Source organism: Cololabis saira, chromosome 13 (genome assembly GCF_033807715.1).
Source record: "Cololabis saira isolate AMF1-May2022 chromosome 13, fColSai1.1, whole genome shotgun sequence".
In the NCBI taxonomy this organism is placed as follows: Eukaryota; Metazoa; Chordata; class Actinopteri; order Beloniformes; family Belonidae; genus Cololabis; species Cololabis saira.
Genome location: NC_084599.1, coordinates 2,399,330 through 2,426,479, shown reverse-complemented (window position 1 = coordinate 2,426,479; position 27,150 = coordinate 2,399,330). Strand labels below are relative to the sequence as shown.

The 27,150-nt window shown below is 41.5% G+C and overlaps 1 protein-coding gene across 2 annotated transcripts in view; it reads left to right on the top strand.

Moving 5' to 3' along the window:
- Positions 1-27,150, top strand: part of nlgn1 (neuroligin 1) — a 560,456-nt gene that overhangs the window by 514,673 nt on the left and 18,633 nt on the right. The gene's annotated exons all lie outside the window — the stretch shown is intronic.

Here is a 27,150-nt window from a genome sequence, read left to right as displayed (position 1 = left end):
CGGTACAGTCAGAGGACCAGATGTGTTGTGATGTGTTATCAGTGTGAAGGAAGCTGAGCAGGGAGATTACATCAGAGTCATCTGGAATCTTAACACACAAACGGTAATTGTGGATTCTAGGAGGGACAGGAATAGGCCAAAACACAATATCCATCCTGGGAGAAGAGGTCGGGGTTTTGCAGGACTAGCTGTGTGATTACACGGAAAATAAAAAGAACTGGAAATACTGAAACTGTCTAAGGGTGCCTTCACACCTGTCCCGTTTGGAGCAGTTGTTCTGAAACAGGGAGCGTTTCTCCCTAAAGATCAGTTGGTTTGGTACATGTGAACACAGCAATCGCGCTCGGATGCAGCACAAAACAAGCGAGCCGAGATCTCCTAGGAGAGGTGGTCCCGGCTCGCTTCCATTCCAGACCTGGAGCGGTTCGTTTGCAGTGAGAACATAATCCACACAGCGACCGACACAATTCACTCATAACTGTGGTTCGATGCTCCATAGTTGTTGTTTTTCCCGGGGTACGGAAGAGGAAACTCCTTCCGCATTCATTTCTGACCAATGAGAGAACAGTTGGTTCATGGTATTTGTTAACAGCTTTGAACCGCTACAGACGGTTGCCTTGTGAACACAAACTCCACAAATGAAAAACCAAACAACTGTATCGATTTAGCCCCTGAATCGGATCAAAACAAACGGGCCACAGGTCTGAGAGCATCCTAAAAGAGGGAACAAAGCAAACATCTGTCTGACAGTTGCCAGCATTTAGTTTCTGGTCACCTGTAAGTCTGGTGGAGAGTGCAACACTTTTCGGCAGCCATCTGTGAGGTGGCAGCATCGCAGCCAGTATCACGCAGACACTCAGTAAACAAAGAAAGGCCTGCGATGTTCTGCAAATTGCCATCAGGATTTGCAGGTTTAGTTGTTTGTTCAGATCATGTGGTTGATTGTGAGATTGTTGCAGCTCCACTCTTGTGTAACTTATCTGGTGATGTGGGGACTGTCGTGTCCCTCACGTGGTCGTGAACTTATTGTTGACGTCACGTGTCCTCATATTTTGCACTTCACTGCATCACCAGTGAGTGTCGCCAACGGACAAAACCTCAGAAAAGTGCGTACGCCAGACATGATTTGTGCGTGAAAGACTGCAACTTTCTACGTTCAAATCAATTTTCGAACATCCGATCGTGAGCGTAGAAAGTGTCGTACGCACGTTTTTTGTGCGACGCACGTTTTGTACATGAGGCCCTGGACATTCAAAACTAAATGTAAAAAGTTATTATAATTATTATTTTTTTTTTTTTTTTTTTACCTTGTCTGCACACATATTAATGATTGATACCATGACGGTAGAAACCAAAGGTATATGTGCATTATTACTATGTGCATTATTATATTATATTATTATATATATATTATAATTATTATGATGATTATTATTATTATCTGGGCCCGAGCACTGACAGTGCGAAGGCCCTATTGTTCTCGTTTTTTTTCTCGTTTTTCCTTTTCCGACGAAATGAGGACCTTTTTTCCCCCTAAACGTGCCCCAAAAGTCACCAAATTTTGCACGCAAGCCCGGCCTGGCGAAAAATTTGATATTTAATGGTTTGCATTAATGGGCGTGGGCTAATGGCTCAACAGCGCCCCCTAGAATACTTTGTGCCTCAAGCCCCACAATACGGTTTGACGTACATGCACGAAAATCGGTACACACCTGTATCATGTCGCAACTTAAAGAAAAGTCTCTTGGCGCCATGGCCGAAACCAAACAGGAAGTTGGCCATATTGAATTAAGCGTCTTATTTTGGCGCAATTTATGCCATTTCTTCGGCTGTTTTCGTTGTTGTTCGCTGCCCGAACCGTAACGTGCACCCAGGTGCATACGTCGTTACATACGTCAAAATGTCCGTCTCCATCCTGCGACGATGCGCATTACTTTTCTCAGTCAAAAGCGTTACCGTGGCGACGATAGACGCCAAAAAGCACGCCCCCCCTTCATCTAAAATCAAAATAAAAAATAAATAAATAAAAAAATTGAATCTGATTGCTCGATATTTGATAGTTCCTACTTTCTGCCATAACTTTTGAATAGTTTTACATAGAGAGTCGTGGGTGGTTTCATCGGACTTAGTTTTGAGTCCTCGACCTTTATTGGTGAAAATTGCACGCGCGAGGGCCCGTTCATCGCTGCTTGCTGCTTTAATTATTATTTTTATTGGGTAGAAGAAGAACTAATGATACATTCAGGAAATTCCCCTTACATGGAATTTGGACTGAGGATCTCTGTAAAGAAAAGGAAACATGGCTCTTGCTTTATTTTTTTACCAAAGTCATATACAATTACTACAATGATAAATCCCTGTGTAGGATTGCACTAATGCCCCCACACCAAATATAAACATTGTGCAGAGAAGGGTTCAACTGACACTGAATCTGACACGGGATCAAAAGCAACTGGCTGTGACAATTTAGAAATTCCCCCAAATAACAATAATAACTTAGATTACGAAATCAAATTTCTGATCACCCTTCTTCTGTATAAACTGCGTTTTATACATCTGATGTTTGCTGGGGGACTGTTGAAGGATACAAAGTAAATCATATTGGCAAGGCCATGATTTGCATATTTTTTTATCACTTTTTGATATTTAAGAATATTGAGAATTGTATTCAGATGATTCCCATAAAAATCCACACTGAGAACAACACGCAAAATGTTTACCAAATTGAAATATATAAAGTTTGTCTTATGTACTTACTAAGCCCCTCCATAAACTAGACATTAGTTTTTAAAACGCATAATCCTCTCTAGCCTAAGGAATACACTGTAAGCCTTCCTGTTTGAGCTTTCAGAGATCTAATAATAATCCTGAATCTGAGCCAGAAGGGATTTCCACCAGCAGGATCTGATATAGATAATCATTGTGTGATGGAAACAAGGTGCTGGCTGAGGATAAAACAGAGTTTTTGACAGTTGTACAGGGACGTACAGCACACAGTGACTATCAAAGCCTCGCCTTGCACATGCTTTGTTTAAGACAAGAAAATACCTTCACAAAAATGGCACCTTCTTTTTTAATCATGAAACAGTTAGGTATGTTTTAGTGAAACTGAATCATTGGACTCGGAACTCTTTACCATTGTGTTCAGGTCAAGACAGGAAAACTTTGAAAAAAGACACTTTCATAGTCTTAAGTCTTTTCAATTAACAAATTGAATTTTAAATTTTGTAAATTTTTTTTTACAATTTTTAACAAAAAAGGTAAATACTGAGATGAGATTTGTGTAAATCACTGAATATCAAAATAACATCATGCAACAGCTCTGAAATATTCTTTTATGAATTGATTGTAAGCAGAAAAATAACAAGCAATCATTTTTGTAGTGTATTGAAAAAAAGAAAGATTTCATAAAAATGAATGTAGTTTATCAAATTTTATTATTAAATCAAATCAAACTTTATTTATATAGCACTTTCCGTACAACAAAACACAACAGAAAGTGCTTAACATTAAAACAGTTGATACCACCCATCCATCCACCCCCTGCCCCACCAACCCTAATCCCAATCAATGATTAAACACGATCAAAGATAAAAAGGAATAATAACATGGAAAGGTTGCTGGGAGCGGAACACCCAGTGAGGGAACACCATCACACTATCACGGGGATTAACCCCCCCAGGGCTGGGGCAGACACCAAACACCACCCCTGTAGGATGGATGCATGGACCCCATCACAATCCAGTGACAAGCGGAACTCTGGACACCACGGACTACGTTTACATGCAGTCAAAATTTGGGTTACGGTCGATATTCCGGTTACTGAAACATTCGGAATAATCCGTTTCCGTGCGTGAGCAAACAGGGTTCTCCCTGTATACATGGTAATTAATAATTTGGGATATCTGGATCAAACCAGCGACGCGTGGAGAACGTCATGACGCAATTCCCGTCATTTCAGCAGCTCTCTCTGACTGACATCTACGAAGGTCGAGTCCTGAATAAGGCACAACACATCTTGGCCAGTCCTGATCACCCTCTGTCAAAAGAGTTTGCCCCTCTCCCTTCTGGGCGGCGCTATAGGCTTCCCAAGGCCAATAGCAATAGGTATAAATTCTCTTTTATACCAACCGCTGTTAAAATGATCAACTCGCATACATTTTAATATTTTTAATATATTTTTATCTTTCTGCCTGCACTGATGAAAGCACTTTTGCTTTTACTCATTTATTATGGTTACTATGTCACGTTTTAATGTTTTAATTGTTCTTTTGGTATGTCTGTGTTTGTATGATGACTGTTTTCCCAGACTGCTAAAAGAATTTCCCCTAGAGGGACAATAAAAATGACTCTGACTCTGACTCTGACTCAGCTTCTTCTTCCTGTATCCAAATCCAAAACAACAACAACTAGAAAATTTCAGGAAAGTTTGATATGGGCATGCCCTACCGCCCATTCGTCCCCTCTCGCTGCTTTGGTTTGGGGCTGTAGTGGTTGTGTTCGAGGTGGTTCTATTTAAGTTTGAGGTGTTTACGGTTGTATTGCATTTATTCCTCTGCTCCCCATAGTTATTAATGGGGCTCACTTTTTGGCGTCTAGCGTCTCCACGGTAGCGCTTTTGACTGAGAAAAGTAATTCCCATCGAGGCACGATGGAGACGCATCCAACGATGTATGCCATGCATGGGTGCACGTTCCGGTTCAGGCTACGTTAACGGATAGGTTTTTTTTTTTACCATGGTAAAAAACCCCATCCGAATGAATGGGGCCATTTGGCATGGATTTTGACATAAAATTTCCTTAAATCACAGATTCCTTAAATTTGAATATGTTGAATTCCACAGCGTGCCGAGTCGGGGAACATTTGTACGATGTCTCTACGATAATCTGTTGCCTAGCAACAATCATCCAAAGTCAAACGGAAATAAAAAAAAAATGAAAGGTCAATATCGCAAAAACTGTAATAATTGGCATAATGAGCTTGTACGGTCAGATAGTGCCAATCGGGCTTAGTGTTTGAAAGTTTGAACGATGTCTCTACGATAAAGTTCGGCCGAGCAATAAGCGTCCGAATTTTCGCCTTTTTTTTTGCTTTTTGGCATCTAGCGTTGCCACGGTAACACTTTTGACTGAGAAAAGTAAAGTCCATCGAGGCACGATGGAGACGCATCTAACGATGTATGACATGCATGGGTACACGTTCCGGTTCAGGCTACGTTAACGGATAGGTTTTTTTTCACCATGGTAAAAAAAAACATCCGAATGAATGGGGCCATTTGGCATGGATTTTGACAAAAAATTTCCTTGAATCACAGCTTCATGAAATTTGAATATGTTGAAGTCCACAGCGTGCCGAGTCTGGGAACATTTGTACGATGTCTCTACGATAACGTGTTGCCTAGCCACAAGCGTCCAAAGTCAAACAGAAAAAAAAAAAAAAATGAAAGGTCATTATCGCAAAAACTGTAATAATTGGCATAATGAGGTTGTACGGTCCGTTAGTGCCAATCGGGCCGAGTGATTGAAAATTTGAACGATGTCTGTACGATAACGTTCGGCCGAGCAATAAGCGTCCGAATTTTCGCCTTTTTTTTTGCTTTTTGGCATCTAGCGTTGCCACGGTAACCCCTATTACTGAGAAAAGTAATACCCATCGAGGCACTGTGACGCATCCAACGATGTATGGCATGCATGGGTGCACGTTGCGGTTCGGGCCGTATTAACGGACGAAAAAAAGTGCGGAATAATAATAAGAAAAGGGAAACCTTTTCTGTATACTAATATATCGCCTTCATTTTCATGTTTTTCCTCATTTTTTCGGGCGTGTTTTTTTTTTGGGGGGAATTTTTTTTTCCACATCAGAGCGGAGTCATGCTGTACACCCGCTGGTGTGACGTGAGACTTTTGCGACTTTAGCTTGTTAGCAAAATGCTAGCAACATTGCCCTTTGGGCCATTCTGGACGATTGTAATATGGTCATGCCACTACTTGGCATGCCCATAATAACAGCAGCACGGGGGATAATCAACAGCCCATTAGAAGTCTCCTTCTTTTGTGCTTTGGTGCTGGTACTGACCCACCAGGACTGAACACTATTCCTCGTCGCCTTCTTCATTAAGGGAAGGCGAGAATGTGAAGAAATGGCAAATGGAGCCGGAGCTGTGCCGTCCATATCCATGCTCCCCGTTTCCACCGGACCACCCGGACTCTGGATGAAGGTGCAGTTAGGACTGGTGGGAACGGGTCGCAATGATGGAGTTCTTCCTGGACTCAAAAGACCAAGATTCCTTGCGAACAGAACATGTGCAGAAAACAAATTCCTGTTCCTTTTGATGGGGAAATCCTTAGAAAAGGAGTAACCCAGGGGTCATAGTCCAGTTTTTAAAAACCGGAATATGAGCAAATTCCTGGGGGGTTGTTCGTGTTTACATGCGCCACCGGCTTATTGCTAATATTCCGGTTAGAAAAGGGCTATTGATACATGGAAACGTAGTCACGGTAAAGCCGGGCATACACTGTGCGATTATCGGCTCGTTTTGAGCCGATTTTCCAGTCGTGCGACTTTTTTTTGATCGGGCCCGATTTTGACCCAATCGTTGCTCGTGCCTTGTGCAGTGTACGTGGGGTAACGACGAGAGATTAACACCTCACGACGAGCTCCCGATCACAAATCGTGAGGTCGCAAGAAAATCAAGCATGTTTGAAATCCTGGTCTCTCCTCGTGAAGGAATTGCACAGTTGAAGCCGTGCTGCGACCAGATTTACCTCATCCTTTCACAGAGAGCATGCAAATGTCTGACGTTACCTCAAAAACTATTATTTGTAGTTTAAGTGTTGCAAATTCACATTACAAATCATGTTTTAATAGCAAAAAAAAGACCGCATTTCCACGTACGGTGCGGGTCGCCGCGTACCCTGCGCCGTAGGCTCTGCGTTGGTGTAACGCGGAACCATAAATCAGCCTTCAGTGTGTGCGCTGTCTGCTGTAGGCCGTCAGGTCACCCACCTTTTCGTTTCATCTCGTTCCCACCTCCTGCGTGTAAATTCTTTTCACTTTAAAAAAAAGAGCTATTTATGTTAAGCATAGGATAAAAGTTTGAACTCTGATTTTTGGGAAGTATTTTCAAGATCGTTATTTTAATAGCGGGACTATTTCCAGCGGCGCCTGTGTCGAGGAGCGCTTCGAACGCGTCACGTGATCGCGCTGGACCAATAACAGCGGCCCCTGATGTAAACAAACCTGACGTCATACAATGTTGGCGCAACCTCGTCTTCCCAAATATGTAGAAAAATACAATATAATGAGCCGAAAAGTGCACAAAAATGACTAAAACAGTGTTATATGATGCCACAATGAAGATGAATTATAAACTAAAGTGAAATAATAAAAATCGCCCATAATGTGATTTTGTTTTTATCATTGTGCTGTACTGTTCGGAACAACTCTTTTTTCTCTTCTCATTTTGCTGGGACGTCGGGTTCCTCCGCGAGACACAACTTTTGCGGTATGCGTTCATTGTTATGTCTAAAAATGATGCGCAGTGCCCACCCAATCAGAAACGGTACAGATATTTTGGGATTGTTTTAATATATATATAAAAAAATGAAATTATAAAAAAACAAAGGATCCCCATAACCTTTGATCAGGTGGGCAGGACACACGTTTGGGTGGACACAGCCCACCCCTGCCCCAAACCGGCCTCGAGTTCCAGTACACAGAGGTCCGACGGGAGGATTATGATCGTATAGTGTGAGCAGACGGGTCACATCAGAGCATCGGCTCGTACAGTGTGAGACCATAAATCGTGGGCTCTAAACTTTTGAACTCCGCGATATAGTCGTGCAGTGTGAGATGGGGCAGTCTCAAACGATTTAAAATATCGCACAGTGTCTGCCCAGCTTAACCGGAGTCAGCAAACCCCCCCCCCCCTCTCCCTCTGAGGAAACACTGGAGTTGAGAACTGGGAATAATTACATTTAGGCGTGATAGAAATTGACACATAAGTAAATAAATAAGATATGAGCAATAAATAACAGTAAGAATATTGTAAAAAAAAAAAAAATTGGACTAAACAGAAAATCTAAGATAGAAATGTCTGAAACTGGATAAAATGTTGGACACTAGTTAAAAACCAGATTAAAAATCAGTCCTGAGCCTGCTTTTAAAAACAGCCTCAGGCTCTCCGGTCCGCTGCTCCATAACATGGAACATAACAACGCAGTATTGGAAAGCAGTATCACCTTGGGTTCAAATGATTATTGCAAATAATTCAATCACATTTCCCTGAAGCTGACACCTTTGTCTTGTAAAATAATCATGTTAATTGCATCTCCCCTCCATGCTTAGGGCAACAAGTTGTTGGTACTTCACAAAAAGCATTACACTAATTCATATTTCTTAATGTCATCATCTCAAATGCAAATGCTCTCTTCTTCCCTCCTGCTCTTGTGTGTCCAGAAACGTTACTTCAACAGTTATCGGTTAATATGGTAACAGGGAGTGTGGCAAAACAAATCATTGGGTATAATGTAAACAACAATTGTGTTTGTGTATATTGCAAATGTTAAAACTAAAGGAGCCGCAGTCACGTGTGTGTCAGATAAAACGTCTTGTTTCATGGTTGTAGATGCAATGCCCTGAGAATTACAATAAATCTGGAGAACTGCTGGGGAAGTCAGAGGCAGTAATGACCAAAGGAGTGATTAAACAGCCAAAAAGATGTGGCTCTGCAATCCTAACCTTTACTCAGCCTCATCCAAATTGACAAAAAAAGAAGAACAGGGAAAAGAGCAAAGTGTTCCATCTGGGTGACCTTTACTGCAGCCACCAATCAGGTGACTTGGAGGGACCTGAGTGTGACTGAGCACAGCAGGTATTTACTTTGTGAATCTTTACATAGATGGGGTATAACGGAGGTAATGTTCTTTTACTTTTTTATAATATACAAAGTATAAATTTAATAATTTATACTTTGTATATTAACATGTGTTTGGGTAGCAGGACGAAAGAGAAGGCATCGCGGGTTGTGCAGTAGCATTAAAGCCATTTTGACCGCTAACAAGAGTGTTGTATGAGTGCACGTGTACGTATGTATGCAGAGCTGAGATGGTGCAAGAGGTGGGCTGACATTTCCAGCCAGCCTGTTTATGACTGCAGGCGACAGGCGGCCGTACAGCAACATCATGTCTCTTCTTCCTGCTCTCGGTGAAGGCGAACGCTTTTGTGCTCCCGCTCCCTCCCTATCTGCCCTGCTGCTGCTCTCTGTCTTGTCACTCTTGGAGCCTCTCTTTTCACATCCTCCGGAACTTTCTATAATCATGGAATTGGTTGGCTGGTCTCTCAGTGCAATTGACCACATTTTCTCGACGAGAAGACAGGGCAAAGGGGATCCCTCGTGCCCCGACAGGACGTTTGGTGCTGCATACATGATGGACCCCTGGAAGATGTGGAGGATCGTGTGTCTGTCCATTCTGTCAGTCGAGGATGTTGAAGATGCCTACATAATTGGATTAATGAAAACAGGATTTCTGCTTTTTGGAGCTGGCGGTTACCTGGCATATCATCAAATTGGAAATTCGTCAACAGCTATTCTGGCCGTTTCAGAGCTGCCTGACATGGCTGAAGGGATAAGCTGTGCGACCAACACTCGGATTCAAACACTGGGGGAGCAAAATCGTAAGCTGGATGCGATTCTTGAACAGAATCACAGACTAGCTGGGTTTTTGAGCTCATTTGTAGGATGGAAAAGACCTTGGAGAAGTTGGAACCTCGGCTTGGTGGGAATTGACCACAAATTCATCTGTTTGGAGTCACCGGCAGGAGGGTCCCCCCTTATGAGCCTGGTCCTGCTCAAGGTTTCTTCCCTCCTAAAGGGGAGTTTTTCCTTGCCACTGTTTGGCTTAAGGTTTTTCTCCCACTAGGGGAGTTTTTACCTGCCATTGTTTATGTAATAACTGCTCGGGGGTCATGTTCTGGGTATGGGTCTCTGTAAAGCGTCTAGAGACAACTCTGTTGTATTAGACGCTATATAAATAAAATTGAATTGAAAAAATTGAACCATTGATGAACCAGAGACTTAAGAGAGACGGAAAATGACTGGGTCTGCTTGACCTAAATGAAATTGTTGATTCTACAACCTGACCTTGATAGGGCGGCTTGGCAGGCTGCTCCAGTAACAATCTCCCTGGAGGAATGAAAACAAGACACTCTCCCCCCACTAGCCCTCCCCTTCCCAGGACATATGTGGACCTGTATCAGAACTGTACCGGGACGTCTGATAATATCAAGGACAATGGCTGAGGAACAGCTCTGGGGCAAAGTTCACAGACTTACCGCTCACACTCACTTGCTGATAGCCACACCTCCCTCATCTCAACGCCTTCCCCGGCCCCCCCTCTTATCAGCCCCCCCAACACAGTCACCAAGTTGGAGCACCATGAAGGCTGCGGCATTCACTTGGATGTACCGTGCCGGGATCCCCCCTGCCCCCCCTCCCCCACTCACCCAACCCTACACCCACATGCAAATCTTCGTCATTATGTTGTTATGAATATGTTGCTTTTCTGTGCTGAGGTGTTTTTTGCACCTTGACACTGTGTATACACGGTGTGAAGATGCCTTTTTTCCCTCCTCCACCCCAGTGTCATCATCTTTTGGAAAAATGGTGCCGTAGAACAACAATGCTACCAATGGTGTTTACCAAAGTCAAATTCCCTGTCTGACATGTTCAAACTTTGTCATTAAAGCTGATTCTGATTCCGATTCTGATGGTGAAAGTTTTGAAACACTGAGACACAGAGAAGACTGGTAGACTTACAGGTGTCCACAAATTGTTGATATCCTTAGACCTCACAGACATAATCATTTATTCTGCTTTGATTAAATTAAAAGCAGCCGTGTTGTTTACCTGCATGGCTTCAGTATGACCATTCTTGTACTCCCTGCTGTAGCACAGGACAGAATAGAAAGCATTATTACAATGAGTCCTGATGTTACAGAATATGATGCAACAGTGCAACATAATGAATCCTGCTTGCATCTAAGTCAATAGTTACAATACCTACTTTCTGGAACTGCATGTGACAAGGATTCTGTCATCTGGTGGTGTAGATTTCCACTAAGATTGTTCACAAGGTTCTTGAACTGTGTCAATGCAGTCTTTAGGCCAGGGTTGAAAGAGAATCAGCATTAAAATAATGGGAGGGAACAGCATGTTGTGTTAATTTTGGAATAGTATTATTATTGTGGGTAGGTGGCTCAATCGGTAGAGTGTTTGCCCATGAACCTGAGGGTCAGTGGTTCAAGCCCTAGTTCCTTCTGCTTCCACCAAAGTGTCCTTGGGCAACACATTGAATCCCCGGTTGTCAGGCGAGCGCTGTTATATGGCAGCTCTGCAGACAACCGGTGTGTGAGTGCGTGTGGGTGAATGTCTGCAGTGTAAAGGACTTTGGGGCTATAGGAGTACTGCTGGAAAGCACTATATAAGTGCAAGCCATTTACCATTATCAGATAGTATGGTACAACAATCTTTAACCAAACAATTATATTGCATGCTACTGTGAAGCTTCTTTTCTATGTGGCTTCATTAATTTTTGACTCCTGCTGCCCGTTTTTGGACTTCTGTCTTGATTTAATTATCCATCGAGAAAGATGCATGTGTCATTAGCTATCTCTGACTTCACATCATGTACAGATCATGTATTTCTAAAATGCCTTTCCTCCCCAATTCCTCATTTGGTTTTCCTCTCTCAGCATATCGTTTTCTTTGATGTGATCCACCTGTCACACGTCTCCTTCTCTGTTCCCTTGCTCTCACACTAAAATGTCTCACTTTCTGCCCATCAGTTCATTTTTTTCTGTTTTCATCCCTCACTCTGGGGTGAACGTTTCCCTGTATGCTAGTAATATTCCTGCATTATGTACTATCCTGCACTGAGAAACACACACACACACACACACACACTCGCACACACACACACACACACACACACACACACACACACACACACACACACACACACACACACACACACACACACACACACACACACCTACCAGAGCAGCTTCACATCCTCTTTCCTTTTATCTCTGGTATCTATTTTTTTCTTTTACAATATCACATTATTTCAGACATTTTTTTAAATTCTGTCTGTCTTTTCTTCCTCCGAGCAACATGAGAACCAAGATGAAGAAATTCAAAAGCTGCTGGAAATCAGCTGTATATTTCAGAACCATGCTATTTATTGAGACATAACAAAATAAAGTGAATTTTAATATGGTAAAATATAATATAACTCTTCATATGAAACAAAATTTGCATTCTACATTCTTGACAGCTCCCATCTTTTGTCAGCCATACATTGTTATTTACCTGGGCCTCACACTAATAAAAATCTCTCCCAGGTGATTTACTATGGTCTTTTTTCTCTCAGCTTGTCAGATGGGAAAGCCTCTAGAGTAAATTGATAAGCTTTTACAAACACTCCAATAGTGTTTTCAATCATCTTGAAGCCAAAGAGCTGATCAAATTCTGAAAAATTGTTTTCTTTAACAACTTAAAATTCTCAAGTCAAAGTTTTTTCAGATCATTTTTGAACTCATTAACAACTTGTTCCCTTTTTTTCATGTTTGTGCTTGGGTAAACCAATCCACAGTATGTACTACCTAAGGTGTACAGATTTACAGGCTCTTAATATTTCCTGCCCGTGAATCAGTAAAATGTGGACCTTAGACATTTACAAAACTGTGCAAGGGTTAAATATTACAATATTAATAAACATAAACACAAACACGTGACGCGGAGCAGCTAACCTAAAGTGTGGGAGAATAAAGAAGCTATGAGTGTACGTTTTATACTGCAACAGTTCAAATAAACATCAAGTGAGCAGGCAATTTGTTCCAGAGCAAAATCAGTGAGTAAATCCACCTGAACGTGGTACATTACTTACAAGAGACAATCTCAGCATTCAACACGTTTATATTTAGTGACAAAGTCAGAAATGTTATAAACTATGGAAATCAGAGATGTTTTATGGGTCTTTTTCAAAAATGTGTTGCAACCTTTTGCAATGTGCTGGTCCCTGGAAAGCGCGTAGAGACAACTTCTGTTGTAATAGACGCTGTATAAATAAAATGGAATTGATTTGAATTGATTTGAACCTGAAATAGGAGAATCAACTTATTGGTTATATTTTGTGAAGATTAATTTCCTGCTTATTTAGCAAATACACCTGGTCAGATTTAGGACTTTGCCATATCTGCTAGAGTAAAACTATTACCTCATCCTGAAATGAACAAAACTAGGGAAGCGATAGTTTTTTTAGGGGGTCCAGAAACATACAAAACACTGTTTGCAGGACTGTCTCAGAAAATTAGAATATTGTGATAAAGTTCTTTATTTTCTGTAATGCAATTAAAAAAACAAAAATGTCATACATTCTGGATTCATTACAAATCAACTGAAATATTGCAAGCCTTTTATTATTTTAATATTGCTGATTATGGCTTACAGTTTAAGATTAAGATTCCCAGAATATTCTAATTTTTTGAGATAGGATATTTGAGTTTTCTTAAGCTGTAAGCCATGATCAGCAATATTAAAATAATAAAAGGCTTGCAATATTTCAGTTGATTTGTAATGAATCCAGAATGTATGACATTTTTGCATTAAAGAAAATAAAGGACTTTATCACAATATTCTAATTTTCTGAGACAGTCCTGTATATGCCGTAACAAGAAGTGTAGGAGATAAACAATGTTAATAAACCTTGGTCTTCACCTGGACAACAGTATGGAGAGGAAATACTGAAGGGGGATAAAGCAAAGTGCACTTGTTCAAGAAACGCAGGTCCTAATGTTGTATATCTTCTCCATCATGACAAAGAAGGTCAGCTCTGTTCTGAAAACCGTCCTGGCGCTGCTAGACGTGAATGTGGTAACGGATGGTACAAGATGGAAAAAAAGAGAACATAACAATGAGTATCCTCTGTGCGCTCTTCAGTTCAGCAGCAATACACACAGCTACAGCAATAACAGACTCCAGAAACTCTTCAAAGTGACTATTTCCCATGGCAGGATTACAGCAGTAAATTAAAAATAATAATTGAATTGAATTGAATAATAATTGAACTGGACTGAACTGAACTGAATTGAAAGGAAAGTGCTCTGCAACAGACTTGAAACCCGGGCCGGATGTACCGTAATAAGAAGATACATCTTGTCCCACTGGCAGATTTTCCTACTTATTTCAAGTGAAAATTTACCTGAAACAGGTGAAAATTGTCACATTTTTCTGGTGTTATTTTTCTGGTGATGACTCTAAATGTTGAAATAGCAGTAAAACCACATTCATTGATGAAATGACATAAGGGATGGAAAGGGGGGATGGCAGTTTTACAGGGGGGGGTGATTTGGACCGTTTTTATTTCAGGGGGGATGATTTGGACCGTTTTTATTTCAGGGGGGATGATTTGGACCGTTTTTATTTCAGGGGGGGATGATTTGGACCGTTTTTATTTCAGGGGGGATGATTTGGACCGTTTTTATTTCAGGGGGGATGATTTGGACCGTTTTTATTTCAGGGGGGTTGCCATCGCCCCTCATCCCCCCTCAACTCCAGTACTGCCCCCCCCCCCCCCTCTTATCTACAGACAGCTGGGATCAGCTCCAGCAGAGGAAGTGGGTACATACTGTATAATTGGACGGACACATAGATGAATTGAATGACCGGGTGCAAAATATTGTTCCTTGTTGTCAGTTCAGTGCATGGGATGCTCCTGATGAAATATTTGGTTTTGTGAGCATTCTGCAGCAGAACACTTGATCATGTGGCAGCTGTCAAGATCTAATCATATTTTACACTTTCCTAATTACAAGCATTTATGAATTCAGTCCACAAAGCTGGAGTGGCTTGAATAACGGTTTAATCACATCCTCACCCACACAGAGAAATGCCCCCCACTCCTTCACTCCCTTCAGCCTAGCAGAAGGAGGTAATCCATACCAGCTTGTCCTGCAGGCAAATGTGTTCAGGCAGCAACACAAATTAACATCTGTTTGTGTTTGTGCACAACGAGACATATGAACAGCGCTTCATTTTATTTTTGAAGTTGACACCGTAATTTGATTTGTGCAAGCAGGAGGGGGGGAGCTGGGAAGAAATGCTCATGGAAACAGTGAAAGAGTATATTTATTTTATCACAGCAAAATAGAAAAGAACTTGGTCTTGGATTTTTTTGTGTGTATTACATTATACTATTTGTTAATCACTGCAGCAATACAGTACAGTGGGTACAAAAAGTATTCTATGGAGCTAGAACAGTCTCATAATTCGCAAATGCACAAACCGTTTCACAAATGCACAGGACAAAATTCACAAATGCACACACCGATCCGCAAATGCACACACCGTTTCACAAATGCACAGGACAACATTCACAAATGCACACACCGATTCGCAAATGCACAGGACAAAATTCACAAATGCACACACCGATCCGCAAATGCACACACCGTTTCACAAATGCACAGGACAAGTTTCACAAATGCACAGAACAATTCACAAGTGCATAGGAAAAGATATACAAATGTATTTTTGATGTACACACAAATATAACCTGATTTACAAACGTTTTTTTTGTCTGTGAGCTGCGCTGGATTTGCGTGTGACTTTTGAGACTCCCCTGACGTGACTCGATCCACAAATAAGTTTTTTTTAAACTTTGTTGTTCTGTGGATTTGTGAAACTTGTCCTGTGCATTTGTGAAACGGTGTGTGCATTTGCGGATCGGTCTGTGCATTCTTGAATTTTGTCCTGTGCATTTGTGAAACGGTGTGTGCATTTGCGGATCGGTCTGTGCAATCTTGAATTTTGTCCTGTGCATTTGTGAAACGGTGTGTGCATTTGCAAATTATGAGACTGTTCTAGCTCCATAGTATTCAGACACCTTTACCTTTTCCATCTTTGTTTCATTGCAGCCATTTACTAAAATCAAAATAGTTAATTTTATTTCTCATTAATGTACACCCAGCACCCCATCTTTACAGAAAAAAACAAATGGACAGACATTTTTGCAAAATCATCAAAAAAGAAAAAAGTATTCAGACCCTTTGTTCAGTATTGAGTAGAAACACTCTTTTGAGCGAGTCTTCTTTGGAATGATGCAACAAGATTTTCACACCTGCATCCTCTGCCCTTCTTCCTTGCAGATTATCTCCAGTTCTGTCAGCTTGGATGGTGAAGGTCATTTTCAAATCCCTCCAGAGATGCTCAATTGGGTTTAGGTCAGGGCTCTGGCTGGGCCAGTCAAGAATGGTCCCAGAGTTGTTCCAAAGCCACTCCTTTGTTATTTTAGCTGTGTGCTCAGGGTCATTGTCTTGTTGGAAGGTGAACGTTCTGCCCGGTCTGAGGTCCTGGGCACTCTGGAAGAGGTTTTCTGCCAGGATATCTCTGTACTTGGCTGCATTCATCTTTCCTTCAATTACAACCAGTCGTCCTGTTCCTGCAGATGAAAAACAGCCCCATAGCATGATGCTGTCACCACCACGTTTCACTGTTGGGATTGTCTTGGGCAGGTGATGTGCAGTGCCTGCCTTTCTCCACACATACTGCTTAAAATGAACACCAAAAAGTTCAATCTTGGTCTCATCAGACCAGATAATCGTATTTCTCATAGTGTGGGAGTCATTCATATGTTTTTTTGCCAAACTCTATACAGGCTTTCATATGTCTTGCACTGAGGAAAGGTTTCCGTTGGGCCACTTTGCCATAAAACCTTGACTGGTGGAGGGCTGCGGTGATAGTTGACTTCGTGGAACTTTCCCCCACTTCCCTACTGCATCTCTGGAGCTCAGCCACAGTGATCTTTGGGTTCTTCTTTACCTCTCTCACCAAGGCACGATTGCTCAGTTTGTCTGGACGGCCAGGCCAGGAAGAATTCTGGTCGTCTCAAATCTCTTCCATTTAAGGATTATGGAGGCCACTGTGCTCTAAGGAACCTTGACCGCTGCAGAAATTATTTTGTAACCTTGGCCAGATCTGTGCCTTGCCATAATTCTGTCTCTGAGCTCCTTGGGCAGTTCCTTCGACCTCATGATTCTCATTTGCTCTGACATGCACTGTAAACTGTAAGGTCTTATATTGACAGGTGTGTGCCTTTCCTAATCAAGTCCAATCAGTTTAATTACACACATCTGGACTCCAATGAAGGAGCAGAACCATCTCAAGCCAATTCAATTCAATTTTATTTATATAGCGTCAAATACAACAAAAGTTGTCTCCAGACGCTTTCCAGAGACCCAGAACATAAACCCCCGAGCAATTATTACATAAACAATGTCAGGTAAAAACTCCCATAGTGGGAGAAAAGCCTTAAACCAAACAGTGGCAAGAAAAACTCCCCTTTAGGAGGGAAGAAACCTTGAGCAGGACCAGGCTCATAAGGGGGGACCCTCCTGCCAAAGGCGTCAACAGCACACAGCAGGCAGGTGGAAGCAGCAGCGGGATGACCGGGGGTGGGGACCGCAGGCCAGCACGCAGCTCCCGAAGCTCCGGTCCAATCAGCAAGCCCCAGGTTAGGTTCAGGGTCGGGGAAAGGTTGAGAAGGGGCAGGGCCAGGGAGAGGAGTCTTGAACGACAAATCTCTCCCCCGCCTGACCGGGCCGTTACCCTGCCCCCCTCACTCCCACGCTGCAGGTTCCGGTGTTGTGCATTTAGAGATGCTCTTTGCCACCGTCAGAGGATGCTGCACCATGTACAAAAGAGAAAAAAGAAAAGAAAAGGGGGGCCAGCACAAGAAACTACAGGAGCAATGGACAAAAATGATAGGTGATCCCAGAGCAATGCCAAATACACCAAAAACTGATGAAAAGATAATTTGAAACCAGTGTCCATCTCTGATATTCAGTGGTGTGTTTGCCAAAGTTACAGCGCTGGTGGCATCCGTGAATCATATGTCAAATCATGAACCGTTCAGCAGTGAGTCAGGTGCACGGCTGGGATGACTAAGTGAGTGAATGTTTTGAACCAATATCTTTAATGAAGTGAGGCCCTATTCTTGACATGCACAAAAGCACTTGCTGCTTTACCCACAAAAGAAAAAAAGATCAAAACAAGTACTGAGTGGAGATTTGTTTTAAGCCTCTTTCTTCCACCACTTGGCTAAATCCAACACTTACAGGGACTTTGCTGCTTAGACACAGTTAAAAGCGTCCCTGTGCAAAGAGAGCTTGCTCTGTTTGTCCTCCACGCCATCTAAATAAAGGCAGAATTAGCAAACATCCTGTAGCTCTATCTTCATTATTTCCTTCGAGAAACATTGGGTGCCTCATCAGCATTTTCCCCCGCCGTTTGCTCGCAGCGTGCCGTTGTGTGGTGTGTGCACGGAGCCGGTGTAAATGGAGTGCTGCTGGAGCTCTGTTAATATATGGAGTTGCTGTAGCGCTATTTGTTTCAAGCCGGCATCTGCAGGATGTGGGGCGGGGAAGAGTGGGATAGCTATATATATATATATATATATATATATATATATATATATATATATATATATATATATATATATGTATATTTATATATATATATACATATGGTGAGGTAAAGGCTTTGGTGTGTTCGTGTAAAGCATTTGTTTTTTTTTATGTTAAAAAGAAATACAAAAAATGATTTATAAACAGGTATATGGAAGAGGAAATGGGTTAAAGAGGAGTGTGAGAAACAAATAAAATAGGGAAAATGGTATATTATACTTGCTTAAGATATGTTTCGATATTTATGTGGATATTTATGTAGTATATATTATATGTTGAGAGGGATAGTTAAAATTATGTAATATATGTTATATATTTATTAGGTATGTAGCACATATATATTTATAGGGATATTTATGTAGTTTATACAGTGTATATTTATATAGATGCATATAATAGTTGTATTTTCTAGATATTGATATAATATTTATGTAATATTTATATTGTCTATATACTTATATGGATAATGATGTAATAATAGGCATGTTTACGTAGTATTTATATAGATTATATTTATATGGATATAATAAATTGTAGATATAATAAATTAGTAGAGTTATAAAGGGGTAGGAACTAGGAAAAAGTGTACACTTCTTCCTACTCCTTTTTTTCGAACATATGTGAATATGAAGATGTAAATGTTTATCTTTTTATTATTATTTTTACTTTCATTTTATATACATGTTCAAAATAAAAATTCATTCATTCATTCATTCATTCATTCATTCATTCATTCATTCATTCATTCATGTTTACTTACCATATATTACGTATGATGTCAATTTTGTAAACAATACTTACGTCTTGTGATATAAGTATATGTATATATATATATATATATATATATATATATATATATATATATATATATATATATATATATATATATATATATATATATGTGTGTGTATAATTTACTCATTAATTTAGCTTATACCAATCTAAAATGAAATATAGATGGTAAAGATGACTGTGCTGCTGGACAGCAGCACCACGGGGACCGTACTCTCATTATTTCCCTCACTCTGTAACTCTGTACGCCTCACACTTCCACTCCACGTCAGGGTCCAGTAATCTGCAGAAATGCTGTAGCCTGTTCTTTTAAAGGAGATTACGTCCTTCCATTTTAAAAAGGAGATGATGCACATCTTCTATAAGCCTGTATGGGAGAGTGCGGTTTCACCTAAAGTCATCTGTTCAAGCCCCCCCCCCCAAAAAAAAAAGAGAAAGAAAGAGAAATCTGAATGGACCGATAAAGACGGCTACATATGTTTGTGGAGTGTTCAGAAGCCCCTACATCTGATGCAGAGGATGATGCTTCATAAAATGAAAAAGAACATGGCCAACACTGCGTCAACACTGCACACAATGACTATTGTATGACTAAGAGTTTAAATTACTGCCTGGCAGTCACTGCAGTATGTCATTTCCCTTCAGGGATTAGTATTAGTGACTGAAATTAATCTAATTTGATTGAATTTTGGAGTCTCTATAACCATTTTCATTGTACCAGATTTTAAGGGGTACACTTTGCATCTCATCTCCACTCCAGTCCGCCTCTGCAAGATGTCCCTCTTTTGAGGTGCAGCAAATACTGCAAGATGTGAAGATTGGTGGCTCTTTGAAGATTTAGAACCTGCAGATATGAAGTATGGACTAAGTGATGCTAGCCCCGGACATACTGAAAGGGTTGCGTTATTTCAGATTCTTTTGAATTTGTAGCCATTTCAGACTTGAATGGAAGTAGAGCTAAAGGTTGGAGAGGTCCTTCAAGCTTTTGTAGAATATTTACACCTGTTTATTAAAATAGTTAAATAGTAAAGCTTTTACCAGATGGTGAACCTTTTTTGTGATATCTGTTACCAAAACCCTCTCTTGTTTCTTGCATGCTTATGCATCTTGTTATGCCAATTGCATCCAAAAATCTCTCTTTCTTTCTATCGTTACCCGCAATAGACTGTTTGAGCTGTCTTGTTTCAGTGTGTACGCACAGGAAGGGAAGGAGTGCTACGCTGAGCTGCTTCAACATGTACTAGCCGTTGAGACTGCCAGCCTGTAGCTGCAGCCAAACTAAAATTAGTCAATTAAATAGTTTTATTAATGGTTTCTGTTGCTTTTGCTAGATTACACTTTAATCAAAAAATACTTAAGCAGAAAAACAAAAAATGACGTACAGAGATTAGACTATAAATTAATTCAACACTGTGCCAGTGAGCATGTCTGTCAATTGATGTCAGTGGGAACATGTAAATGCTGTATTAGTTTTGAACTGTGTGCAAAGTCAACTGTGGCACATTGGCTCGATTGATTAATCGTTTGCTTTCAGCAGTGCACAAGTGTGAAGTACAACAGTGTATGGGAGGGCTGTCTTGCAAAATAGGACAGATACTTCATGCAAGCTGATGACGTAATACAGAGCATAACTAAAACAAATACCAACATTTAAACACATTTATCAGTTATGTCTTTCCTATCAATAAATAAAGCAGACTTCAGCAAATATATTTTGACAAAGTACTCTTTAGAAGAGTCTGTGTGAGCCATTCCAGCTGTGTGAAGTGTAATATTAAAATCACATTTGCATGTGCTCTGATGCATATTTACATCTCCTAACAGCCACATTCATTTAAATCAATTTATAATAATTACTAAAATGCAATTTATTTGTGGTGCAATTGCTATAAAAAGAAGTGCTTCAGGATTTATTCATACATTGCAGATTTATTTCATCCAATCATATACACAGTTTTATGTGAGATTGTTTTCACTTTTAATCAGTAAGACCAAAATATTTAAATTGGTGTGAAAATACATGTGGCTTCAATCCCTGCCATCCATTTTCTTCCACTCATCCATTACTGGGTCGCGGGGCCAGCAGTCTTAGCAGAGATGCCCAAACTTCCCTCACCCCACACACTTCCTCCTGCTCTTCCTCCTGCTCTTCCTCCAGACTCTCCCCAGGCCACCCGAGAGTGATAGGGCCCGATTTACTAAGATCCTAAATAAAGAGTACTAAATTGCATGTGCACTGAAAAAGTTTGCGCGTGCTGTTTGCGTGTGGTTTGCGGGTGATCAACTAAGATTGCGTGCGCAATTGATAACAGGTGCAAACAGCAGTATTTAAATGAGGTGTTGCGTGTCTTAAGGTTTGCGAGCGCAAACTCTGCGCCATGGAGAGTGGATGGAATGCACAGTCACAAGTCACAAGCGCAAAATGAAATTTGACGAGTTGGAGTTAGAGATATCAGTGGAAGAGGCAAATAAACACATTCATGAACTACAGCAAAGAAATTTAAACATTACCAAAAGAAACGCAATATCGGAGAAAACCTGCGATAGAATAAATGCAGTTGGTAACACAAAAAACGGAAAAACGTCTGGTTTTTCATATTTCAATTTTAGGCACAGATCAAAAATACGAAATAGAAAAACTGGCCACAGGACTGAATTTGATTTTAATATTGAACTGGTCGGGTTTATGTGACCCCGCGGTGCTCGGCATGATCTGAGGAGAAAAAGACAATCAGACACAGAGCTGGAGAGCGCTTTGATTCATCTATTTATGAGTTAAGTTTTTATTCAGATGTCCACAGTATATTGCAAATATTATATATTATATAGCAAACACTGACAGTAAATGTGTGACAGACGGGACCATCATATGGTCGAAAGAAGAGAACAGAAGTGTTCAGAACAGCGCACAGAGCGCACAGAGCGCACACTAAAGGCTGATTTTTGGTTCCGCGTCACACCAACGCAGAACCGACGGCGTCGATTTAACGCAGAACCATAATTCAGGCGAACATGCAGTCTGTCTGCGCTGATCACAGACACACCGGGGGCCTCATCTATAAAGCTTACTTGCGCAGAAAAAGCGCCTGAAAGTTGCGGAAGCCGCCATCTACGCAAAGCCTCGGATCTAAAAAGAAAAAACTAACTGAAAAATCTGCTTATCTTTACGGCAACCCTGACCCTCCCGTAAGAATTTACTTAAGACACGGGGAACTGACGACGCAGGCTGTGAGGTGGTGAAATGAAGTCAGATTCATGTCATACTCTTAATAATGTCATCACATATCACAACATATATCAGACTTATAATAAAGTAGTGCTGATAACGGAGCAGGCGGCGGGGGGGCGGCGGGGGGGAATGCCGCTCCGAACCCACTACTCCACGCCGAAGAGGAAAAAATAAAGTGTTCTGATTAAAATAAGGAAAGTTGGACTATATAACAATTGCGTTCATAAGGATAAAGTTTAAAAAAAAAAAAAAAAATTAAAGAAATAGTCCCTTCTCCCCGTGTGTGTCTGCCTGTCATGCACGGGTACGTGCGCGCATGTTGTTTACTTTTAAACCGGAATTATGGTTCTGCGTCACACCAACGCAGAGCCTACGCCGTAGGGTCCGGCGTAAGTTGCGCGTCGCCGCGTACCCTACGCCGTAGGCTCTGCGTTGGTGTAACGCGGAACCATAAATCAGCCTAGAGCAGTTCTGAGGGGAGACGGGAGGGAGGAGGGGGAGCGGGGGCTGCCGGGCCGCCGTCCCGAGTGTCTTGATGATTTGCTGAGCCTACCGTTAGTTTTTAAACTGTAAAAAGTGGGGGGGACAAATACATCATTTTGAAAAGTGGGGGGGACATGTCCCCCCTGCCCCCAGTGGAAATTGCGTCGTGCGATCGTGGCACTAACGGGCAGCAACGACATGCTGCCACTCACTCGCTTTATTTTATACTATTTATATACTTTTCCTACTTTTACTGTGACCACCAAATAATCTCGTTTCACTGTCCTCTCTCCACATCATCCACAACATCTAGATCTCAGATCTCAGCGAAATTCAGTGGCACGGTGGCTCGACACGTTCATTCATTCTGACGCATTCATCCGGATTCATCCCTAACAGGCTGCAGGAAGCCACTGCGCATGCTCAGTAGGCTCATCCATATGGATTTATGGGCGTGTTGAGGGCGGTATATGGGGCGGAGTCAGCTGCGCAGCTTTCCAGGTGGACTGTGATTCATAAAGGGAACATTGCGTGGAAGTCTGCGTGCACGCGGTTTTATAGATCCGGATTTTTTTTTGCGCCCGCCATTTTCGGCTTTTGGGCGTACGTGCACTTTTAGTATGAATCCTACGCACTCCATTTTAAATGAGGCCCCGGGTCGGAGCGGATTTGGTCATGATGTTTAACCTGTGTTTTGTGATTAATAAGCACGGGTTTTAATTAAATGTAATTTACGAAGGATGATTTCACATTCAATAAGATAAATAATCAATAAAATACAAAGTTTTGGCACAAAGACTTGGCCTACTTGTGGGCGAGTGGAGGGGGGCACAATAAGAGAAGGTGGCAAGATATAAGGCGGAGAACTAAAGAAAAAGTGGCCTTTAATAAAACTTGTGCAACCATTTTTAAAATAGCATGCAGCAGAATAAAGACTCTCTCTCTGCGTATTCTTTGATTTTGGATGTCGCCTCCTTGCCACAATAACAGCAGCAGCAGATTAGCACCTTCCTTTCGAACGTATTAAATACAAACGCAATCACAATACGCGCAATTACTTTCAGGCTTGGTAAATCTCATTGCGTGTGGTAAATGGAGCAATTTACATCTTCCCCTCCCAGTATTTAGGATTTCTGCCGGGTACGCCCCATATTGATTATTCATCAGGGCAAAAGTACTAACTGAATTGCGTGTGCAATTTTGCGCATTTCAGAGACGCAGTCGTCTTTGCACGCCGTTAGTAGATCAGCTTGCACATTGGTTTGCGGGTGCTGTCAAGTTTGCACACGTTTTTACACACGCAAACCTTTAGTAAATCAGGCCCATAGTCTCTCGGCTGGCCTGGGTCTTCCCTGGGGTCTCCTCCCGGAGACATGCCTGGAACACCTCCCTAGGGAGGAGGGACATGCCTGGAACTCCTCCCTAGGGTGGAGGGACATGCCTGGAACTCCTCCCTAGGGTGGAGGGACATGCCTGGAACTCCTCCCTAGGGTGGAGGGACATGCCTGGAACTCCTCCCTAGGGTGGAGGGACATGCCTGGAACTCCTCCCTAGGGAGGAGGGACATGCCTGGAACTCATCCCTAGGGAGGAGGGACATGCCTGGAACTCATCCCTAGGGAGGAGGGACATGCCTGGAACTCATCCCTAGGGAGGCGTCCAGGAGGATCCGGTACAGATGCCCAAGCCACGACAGTCCGGTACACCAACCGCATAACTGCGGAAGCTGCACCAATCCGTCTGTCATTCTCACGCTCCATCTTTCCCCGAGAACTTGAACTCCTCCACTTGAGGCATGACTTCTCCACCCACCCGGAGAAGGCACGCCACCCTTTCTCGACGGAGCCCCATGGCCTCGGTTTTGGAGGTGCCGATTCTCATCCCTCATCACTCAGCCTCAAACCGCCCCAGCACATGCTGTGAAGGTCCCGGTCCGATGAAGCCGACAGGACAACATCATCTGCAAAAAGAAGAGATTAAATCCTGTGGTTCCCAAACCGGATCCCCAGCGGGGAGATGTTGATTGACTTCAGGAAGAAAGGATTTGTTCCAATGAGCAAACTGGGTAGGATGAAGAATTGAGGACTCAAATTACCTATTTGTTTAAATTGACAGCCTGTCAGGCTGGTGTGGTGAGGACCCAGATGCAGGAGAGCGAGAGGCAGGAGTTCAACAAAAAAAGGGTTTCTTCTACAAAAACCAAAAGCACTGCTTGGCAGGATCAAAAGTCACACGAAACAGGGATCCAAAAAACTTGAGCAAAAAACTTGGAAAGGACACATGGAGGGAAGAAACAGGACGGAACCACCAGGAGCTAGGGAAAGACAAGACCAGATATACACAAGGGGATAACAAGACACAGGTGTGAACAATCAGGGCAGATGGAAGACAGGCGGGGCAAAACAGAAACACAAACTGGGGGAAATGTGACACAGCCGGCTGAACTGGAAGTCTTAACAGCATGGCCGTATACACAAAGGGTCTGAATCAACTCCATTTCCTGAAGAAGTGGAGATCCTTCAATGCACGCAGCAACAGGCTGGGAATGTCCGACCTGTTTGTGGTTGCCAGTGTTCTTTTATGTGGTCTGCTGGGGGAGCAGCATTTCAGCCAATGGTACAAACAGCTGGTACAAACTGATTAGGAAGACTGGCTCTGCCATTGGCTGCAGACAGAAGACATTTGAAGGTGTGGCGGAGAGGAGAACACGGTATACTGTTGTCTTTCGTGGATAACCCTCTCCACCCTCTCCACTGCACATTGGATGGACAACGGAGCTCCTTCTCCAAAACAATCAGCTACATGTATATTGTCGAAAGGATTGTTATCTTTTCTGCTTAATGATAAGCTAAACACGTCATCTCATGACTGACAGATAAAACTCAATACTTTAAGAAACTACACAACACATGACCTGAACTCTATTATGTACCTTCAAGATTGATTGATAATCAATCCTGTGCACTTTTGAATCTGCCCACCTCACAGTCTGTCGGTTCTTAATATAATGTTCATGGACAGAATAAGCAGAGGGTGGACAGCTTAGTTCTGCCAGGATTTTAACTCTGCTTTTTAGTGATTGATGTGGTCCTATTGGTGTCATCTAGCAGAAAACTTGAGCTCTTGCTGGAGTGGTTTGTAGTCAAATGTGAAGGCCACCAAATCCGAGACCATAATTCTCAGTCAGAAAAGGGGAAATGCTCTCTCTGGGTTGGAAAAGAAATACTACCTCATATGGAGGAGTTTAAGTGTCTTATGATCTTGTTCACAAGTTAGGGAAGAATGAAAAGAGAGACTGAGATGTGGATCAGTGCAGGTGGTGTCGACACTGTTTGCTGGTTGAGCTTTGCCCCTACCCTTACCTAAAGGTAGTGACTGAGAGAACACCATCCCAAATCCAAGCAGCTGGAATGGTTTTCCTCCGCAGCGTCAAATGACTTGCCTTTAGTGATAGTCAGCTACCAATATACAATTGTGGAAAATGCTTAGAAAGGTGGAATATATCTTTAATTAAAAGTAATATTAAAGTTGACACTTTTATGTGGTAATTTTTTCGCCAAACTCTTTTACTACTCTACTCTTTTAGCATATCAGTTACAGGAGTTAAAATATGGAACAGCCTAAATAATGAATTAAAAAACTGTAGTTCAATAAATAAATTTAAAACGATGTATAAATCCAATATAATCGAAAGATACAGAACATTCGTGTGATACAAAACTATATATATATATATATATATATATATATATATATATATATATATATATATATATATATATATATATATATATATATATATATATATATATATATATATATATATATATATATATATATATACAGTATATATACATTGTTGTTGTAATAATATACCAAAAAATGTAATGATTGGTCTTTGGTTTCATTTAGTTTTCACTCTTCTAGAGATTGTTTCTGTTTCCTCTAAGCATTGATTATTTACTTTCTGCTAGTTGTTTTTCTTTGTCTTTCTTTGTAAATTGTTTGTCCTTGTTGTATTAGTACAGTAGGAGTACTATGAAGTAAACAAAGTTAAAAAGTGTAGGCACAATAAGCTTAGGCTTCAGCTACACTTTTTGGTCGGTTTATTCCTTACTTCTTTTT